At 34.5% G+C, this 7,439-nt stretch overlaps 1 pseudogene; it reads left to right on the top strand.

The window, feature by feature from the left end:
• The first annotated feature begins 5,961 nt into the window (after positions 1-5,961).
• LOC128215165 (uncharacterized) lies at positions 5,962-7,209 on the top strand (annotated as a pseudogene).
• Positions 7,210-7,439: the final 230 nt, after the last annotated feature.

The raw sequence follows: 7,439 nt of genomic DNA, 5'->3' as shown, positions 1-7,439 counted from the left end.
AGTTTTTAAAACAGCAAGAATCAAATATTGACAGAGCAGCCGCATTAGACAATAACGAATTCTGGCGCCTTATTAAACGCAGACATACACCTACCACGGAACACAAAAGCTTTGAGATGAAATTTAGCGATAAAACAGTGTCAGACCCTGTAGACATAATTAATGGTTGGGAAAATTATTTCACGGAACTATACTCGAAAAGTCAAAACATACATTTCGATGAAACATATGAACGTGAAGTTATATCCGACTATAACGCGGTTGAACAAAAAGTCAAATCAAAGACCGGTATTGTGTACACTGTCAAAGATAAGGATGTAGAAACAGCATTAAAAACATGCAAGAAGCGAAAAGCGTGCGGCTTTGACAAAATATATTATGAAAATATAATGCACGGCGGAGCCAAACTCATCAAAGTATTAACGATGTTATTTAACGGCATGCTACGTCTCTCTCACACACCTATAGACATGAAACGTGGATTAATAATTACAGTTTATAAAGGTGGAAATAAGCCGAAACATGACCCTAATAGTTATAGGGCTATCTCATTGTGCTCGAATATATTGAAATTATACGAGAAGGTCATACTAGATCTGATAAAAACTGACGGCAGTATAAAACTAAATCCAGAACAAGGAGGCTTTCAACGTAATTTTAACTGTGTAATGACGTCACTTATGCTTCGCGAGTGTATTTCGTTTGCAGCAGAACAAGGATCTCGCCTATATGCCTGTTTTCTCGATGCCAAACAGGCCTTCGACCATGCCTGGATCGAATTGCTCCTCTTGAAGTTATATAGAACGGGAATAGATATTACGCTTTTTAAAGCAGTGTCATCGTTTTACACAGACTGTTACAGCCGTGTCCTTTCTAATGGCTATGCGTCAAATTGGATCCCTATCCAACAAGGGACCCGCCAGGGCCAATGCAGTAGCCCGATTATGTATCTGCTATTCATCAATGACCTTATGAACAAAATAGAGAAAAGCGAAAACTGTTTTAGTATTTACAACATAAAATGTGGGTGTCCAACTTCAGCAGACGACATGGTGATCCTCTCTTATACCAAATCCGGCCTTGACAAACTTATTGAAATGTGTTATATAAACTCATGTGAAGAGCAATATTACTACAATAACTCCAAATGTAAAGTTGTAGTTTTCAATGATAAGCCACATGAACGTAACAGACAGTGGAAGCTCTGCAATAGTTGCATTGAAGAAGATAAGATATATACGCATCTTGGAATACCTTGCGAACAGCATCTATCATTAAATACTAATATATCAGACAGCTGCGATAAACTTCGTAAAACGTTTTACAGCTCCGTCGCATGTCGAGGCCAAAACACACTGAATCCTTTGACTAACAAACGGATATATGAATCAGTCGTATTGTCCCGTGCACTTTATGGGACTGAACTCTGGTCAGAAGTCACCGTGACACAGTTACTTCCCCTAGAGACACTTCATCGTCAATGTATAAAGATGATACAGTCGGCTCCTAAACACGCCAGAACGGATGTAGTATTCAGCACATTAAAAGTGTACCCCATTATGAATCTCATTGATAAGCGCAAATTACTACTGCTTGGCCAATTATGCCGCCTCGATGAAAAATACACAGTCAAACAAATATTCGTAAACAGACTGCTTTCCTGCAAAATGTTCCCGATGAAAGCAACAGGCTTCATACCCGATATATTGTCGATATTAGGCAAATACAACCTGACAGAACTTATAAACACTTACATCCAACCCGGACATTTCCCCAATGCGAATGCGTGGAAACGAACTGTTAAAGTCGCCATACAAACTACGATAGAGGACGAATGGAAGAAGCGTTTATCAACAGACAAAGACTTGGTTCTATTTAGTCAAGTACATAACACATACGACATATGCAACTTTTGGCATTTCAGCTCGCTAAATCCGTCATATAATGGGAGTTGCTCAAGAGCCTATAACTTAATGTGCAAACACTTCGAGCGACGCTATGATAGGATATGTTCGGGGTGCGGTCTTGTCTACTCATCATTTGCATTACATGTTATACTTTTTTGCCAATGTCATATAAAAATACGCACATGTTTATGGTTATATTTGGCAAAAGTGTTAGGTAATTGTCGATTCACACAGTTTTGTGCATTTGAACCTGAAGATCAGGTCATCTCGTTGTTCAATGGTTTGGTTGTCTTTGATGATCACGTCCGTCTATGTTGTTTCAAGTATATACTTCGAACACTGTATAAGATGAATGCTTACTAAACACATTTAATTGAGTACATGATTTGTAACTCTAATTAATTGCAGTACTGTTTATAATCTATTTGCAATATAGACTTTATTTTATATAGCCTGTTTATTAGAATCGATTTAAGTATGTGTATATATATTTGTATATAGTTAGGTATATTTGATTGTAATTATTGCTCACTATTTACATATAATGTACATGTATGCTCTTCTTATAGGAGGAAATAAAGAATATATATATATATATATATAAAAATGAAAAGATAAAGACCAAATTGTATTGATGATCACGTTATTACTATAACATATGAGCATATAATACAGAGTTCAATTGAAAGCATCCTTTGTATCCCAGAGTATTCATGTTAAGATAGCCCGGGTACCGGTGATGAACTGAAAGTTACTAATACAGGTTGTGTGTAACCTTCAATTAAATCACAACATAGTTAGTTCCCTTTGATATGAAATATCCATGTTCTAAATGTTATTGTCAAGAAACTGACTTTATAGCTTATAAATAATGCTTCGTGCGCGAATTGTAAGTACGAATACAATATAGATACAGAATACAAAATAAATGACGTTGAACAAGTCATTTATATACAAACACAAATGTAACTATTAATAATTAGAAAAGTGTGTTGTTAAATATTTATAATATGAACTAGATCAATTTAGTTTGTACATAACATGCATGATGAAAATATTTGGTTTTAATATAATACTGATTGTTATATATAAGAACACCTTTAACTAATGCGCCAGTTACATACAAGTGAGACGTACTTAATAAAAAATATCGCATTGATAAGAACGTGCACGAGGATATCGTGTTTGACAAATCGCCCACTGTGCTAGTTTAATAGAATGAGACCTTTTAGTGTCTATTCATGTGAGTTTCAAATTCAGTTTGGATTTATATATTAATGGATTATCTATTTAAAGGGTAATACTTATCTTTACTGTTCTTATTTATTTGAATATAAAAAAAAACATGAACATATTTACAATTAAATTATTACGTAAGTCAAATGCTAGATATATAAATGTTGCAAATTTAATTAACGTAATTACTTGATTTCTATTCATTAATGATTTAAATGTATGTAAAGTCGGCCAAGAACAATAATACTTGGGTAAACATGTTGATCTCAGGTCTCTATAATATGGACACACTAGTTGAAAAATATATTCTGTTTCAACAGTTTTATGAACATCTAGATCTAAAATTTAATCATCAGATTTATATTGTTATATCATTCTCGATCATTTGGATTGTGCAGCTTCTAGAAATTGTTGTAAATCACAGAGCAACTAACATAATAAGGAAGCAATTTCTTCCGAGATATTAGCAATAGACGTGATTTATTGATGACACGCACCAATGTTTAGGCGTTCAATTTTTATTATGTTATCGCTTAGCGTTGATTAAAAAGACAAAACAAATATTTCAATTTTAACAATTATGTTTGGAAACCTAAGTGGGCAACACTTATGCCCAACTGAAAAATATCCATCATTCTTATCAAAATTACGATCATATATGTCATCAAAATCATGTTGTTTGTTAATTTCTCCCAGATATGTTTCTAACAATGTATTATTTCAAGCAAAAAAATATCATTCATGTCCTTCACCCAGGTCACAACTCGTTTTAATAGATGATTCAGAACATATGAAAGGTTTATTTCTAAAAGAGTGATACATTGTCATTTAACGAAAGAGAGCGTTCTATTTTTTGTTGACATCATTTATAAAAATACTGTGATTGACATTATATTACTATTTAGTATTTACTGTTTCAAAACTGCGAAATATGGGGGCCACGAAATTATCTATTTATAGCCATTAAATTTACTTATTTCTTAGACGCGGCAATCTAAACAACTAAAATATCAAAGTACAACCTGTCCATCCTCGTCTTACATACCATACATCACTATTTTTTACATATTGGCAAATCATAAATGGATATTACACCAACATGCAAAACATTTGTTTTAGAAAACACATCGAACAGCTTATTTAATATGGTATAACTAAATATTCTTGCAATTTCAATGCTCTTTAACATTGGACTGGTATTGAAATCCAATTGTTAATCCTACTTAAAACAACATGAATGTTTCGCCGAACAGTTTACCTACGTTTTTGGTGAGAAATCAAATTTAGACAGATGTCACTTTTAATGATGATCAATAATTTACCCTGTGAAATCAATAAATGAAGAAAGCAAAATGATAGAAGTATGTGTCTGAGGAAGAACAAAACAGAGCATTTTGCCGAGCTTTTAATGAGATTCATCAAAGTGGAGGAACGATCGTTATGAGGGGAACAAGATAAATCCTTTGCGACATGATTTGGGGTTATAGGAGTTCTAAATTTTACAAAAGAAGATTTTATTGGCATTTTAAAATATAATAACATTGAAACACATAGTTAATTTAACATTTTGTGCATCATTTTGTACAAAAAGAACTCCAAATATTAATTCATTAAATAGTGCGCCTTAAAATGGAAACGTAACCACTTCTCAGTCATATTAGCAGCAAACAATTAATGAATAACGAATAAGTTGCCAACAAGTGAGTTAAAAACACACACGAAAAAGTCGATATTAATTCGATTTCGTTCAATAACTGAATAATGCTTTTATCCACGTTCTTCAAACTTGGTATCATGATTTAATGCATCTGCTTCCTTTAAGTCATGTTTCAAAAACATTCGCGAGTTCTTTGGTCGCCTTTGATCGCCTGCATCAAAATAAGTCTTGTCAGGATAATTCCACACTACAAAGTTGGGTGTTGCTGGTCAAACATTAAGACGTATATTGTATCAGATATTAGTTAAGGTTTGGCATGCAATTTTACGGAAAATAATGAATATGTTTCTGTGTCAAAGGTTTTAGACCATCTTATTAACGAATGTCTTGATGATATATATTTTCGAAAGCGAACAGTACCCGTAAGGCTGCACTCTCACAGATTTACAGATGTATGAAGAAGTACATGTTTATGTATACTGCGTGTTTATTTAACCTTAAAAATATATTAACATTGGTCCAGGCGTTAGTCGTTCTATCCCACTATTGCACTGTGTAAGCTCCTTCAATTGATGCGAACTTGTAGTACAAATGTTGTTTGGCTTTCATTGAATGCATACATATTATTTGCAATATTTCATAGAACATTTCATGCACGACAAAAACGGTCATAGGATCTGTTTAAAACCATCCATGATTAAAGTCATTCAATAATATAAAGTGTTACAACACATAAACATATTTAACGCATTATGTTTTTTTATTTTTTTTATTTTTGATATTTACCGTTCAAGGGCGGTAATCCCGTCATTTATCGGTAAAGTTATTTTGATGCATGTGTGCTCTGTTTGTATTTGTGATTGTGGTTTTTATACGCTTGTGTCCCTTATTCATTGTCGTTTGGATCCTTGCCGTGTGCCTCTAAAAAGTGTTTCATTGTATTCTTGAACTGTGAAGTATTGAGTTTTTCAAACCACGTCCGCTTTGAGTAATATAAAATACAAGCATAATATAAAGAATCCAGATTTAAAATAAATCTTCATATCTGTTAGCCTTGATGTATAAACACACAACAAACACAACCAACAACAGAAGACGTATAATACTCGTGCATACAACAGTATGCCTTTCATTGAAGGTTCTTTTTCTATCAAATGCTACATGGCGGGGGTGAGGAGGGTAGTAAAAAATGACACAGTATTTTTTTAAATATTTGTATTATTACAATAATATATAGTAATATTATCATAGACATTTTCAGATAAATATTAAGATCATCAGAAAGTTGCAGAGGCTGTGAAGCTTCGACACCAGATGACCACAGCCTTGGAGACCTCCTTCAGCAAGAGCAAAGCTACAATACGTTGTGCCATGGCCTAGCGAATAAAGATCTGACAAGCAACATGGTCCCTTCAACACCCTCTTGATGTATCAGGTAAAACAATGGAAGATAGAACAAATAACGAATAATATAATTTAAGACACAATGCTTTTCATAAAAATAATAGAATAAATAATAAATAATAGAATATAATATATACCTTACGATCAAAGTAACTATCAAAACATTTTCATTTTATGTTTATATTCATATGTTTATTATGTAAACCTGAGAGTAGACAGCCACAACATACGAACACTCGTCATCCGTAGAGCGTTCCAGGATGCCATCTCCAGCGTTATCGAGGAAGAACTACTCGGCAAGATTCACGACAGTTTTAAGTTTAGTTTAATGCTTGATGAAAGCACAGAGATATCCATCCATCAGAACTTGATAATGTGCATTAGGGTGTTATAGCGTTATGATGTAGATATTGTTGAGCCTCATACTTACTTTTTTGGAATAGATTTATTGTAAAGGGCTTATGCAGAGTCGATTTACAGTAAGGTGACGTGCATACTGGGGCAGGAAGGCACCGACATGTCTAAGCTATGTGGGTTAGTACAGATGTGGCGTCTTTGATGGAAGGCAGTAAGTCATGTGTAGTTACTTAAAAAGAAGGAGGTTCTAGGTGCGTTGGCAACGCATTGTATAGCTCATATGATAGGTCTGAGCTGTTGTTCGGGTACAGATTACACCCCATACTTAGTTAAGGTTCAGGAATACTTAACAGCATCTACTAGTATTTCCATAACTCGCCTAAGAACACTACCATGTTCGAAGCCATCCAGAGTATAACCCCTGGGCAGTCTGGTAAGTTTAAGGAGATGTTCCACACTAGGAAGCTTAGTGTTCATGGTTCTGTTGAGACATGTATCCTGAACTTCAGTAGTGTAGTGACCGTGTTCATTGAAGAGAAGTCACCTAGTTTATATAAGCCGATCATCACATACAAGTTCCTGTAGGTGCTCCACTTCATGGCAGATGCTCTTCATTAACTGGCTATTCTGTCAAGACAGATGACATAGAATTTTCAGAGTTTAATCCCCTGTTGGCCACTGCTGTACAGACAATCGAAAAAGTGAGAGGGTTAGTGTGGTCACCGATTAATGCAGTTTTTAAGCAGGTCCCTGAAGAGCCAAAGACTGGTGATGACGGCCTTGATTTTTTATAGCGGCATGGTTACATCATCAGAGATGCCAACAAGCAACAACGAGAGGCGGTAAGTATTTGTGAGACCTTTTCTGCAGGTGTAATA

The sequence above is a fragment of the Mya arenaria genome, chromosome 13 (genome assembly GCF_026914265.1).
Source record: "Mya arenaria isolate MELC-2E11 chromosome 13, ASM2691426v1".
Classification (NCBI taxonomy): domain Eukaryota; kingdom Metazoa; phylum Mollusca; class Bivalvia; order Myida; family Myidae; genus Mya; species Mya arenaria.
The sequence above is the reverse complement of the archived record's forward strand: the minus strand, read 5'-3'. Positions and strand labels throughout refer to the sequence as shown.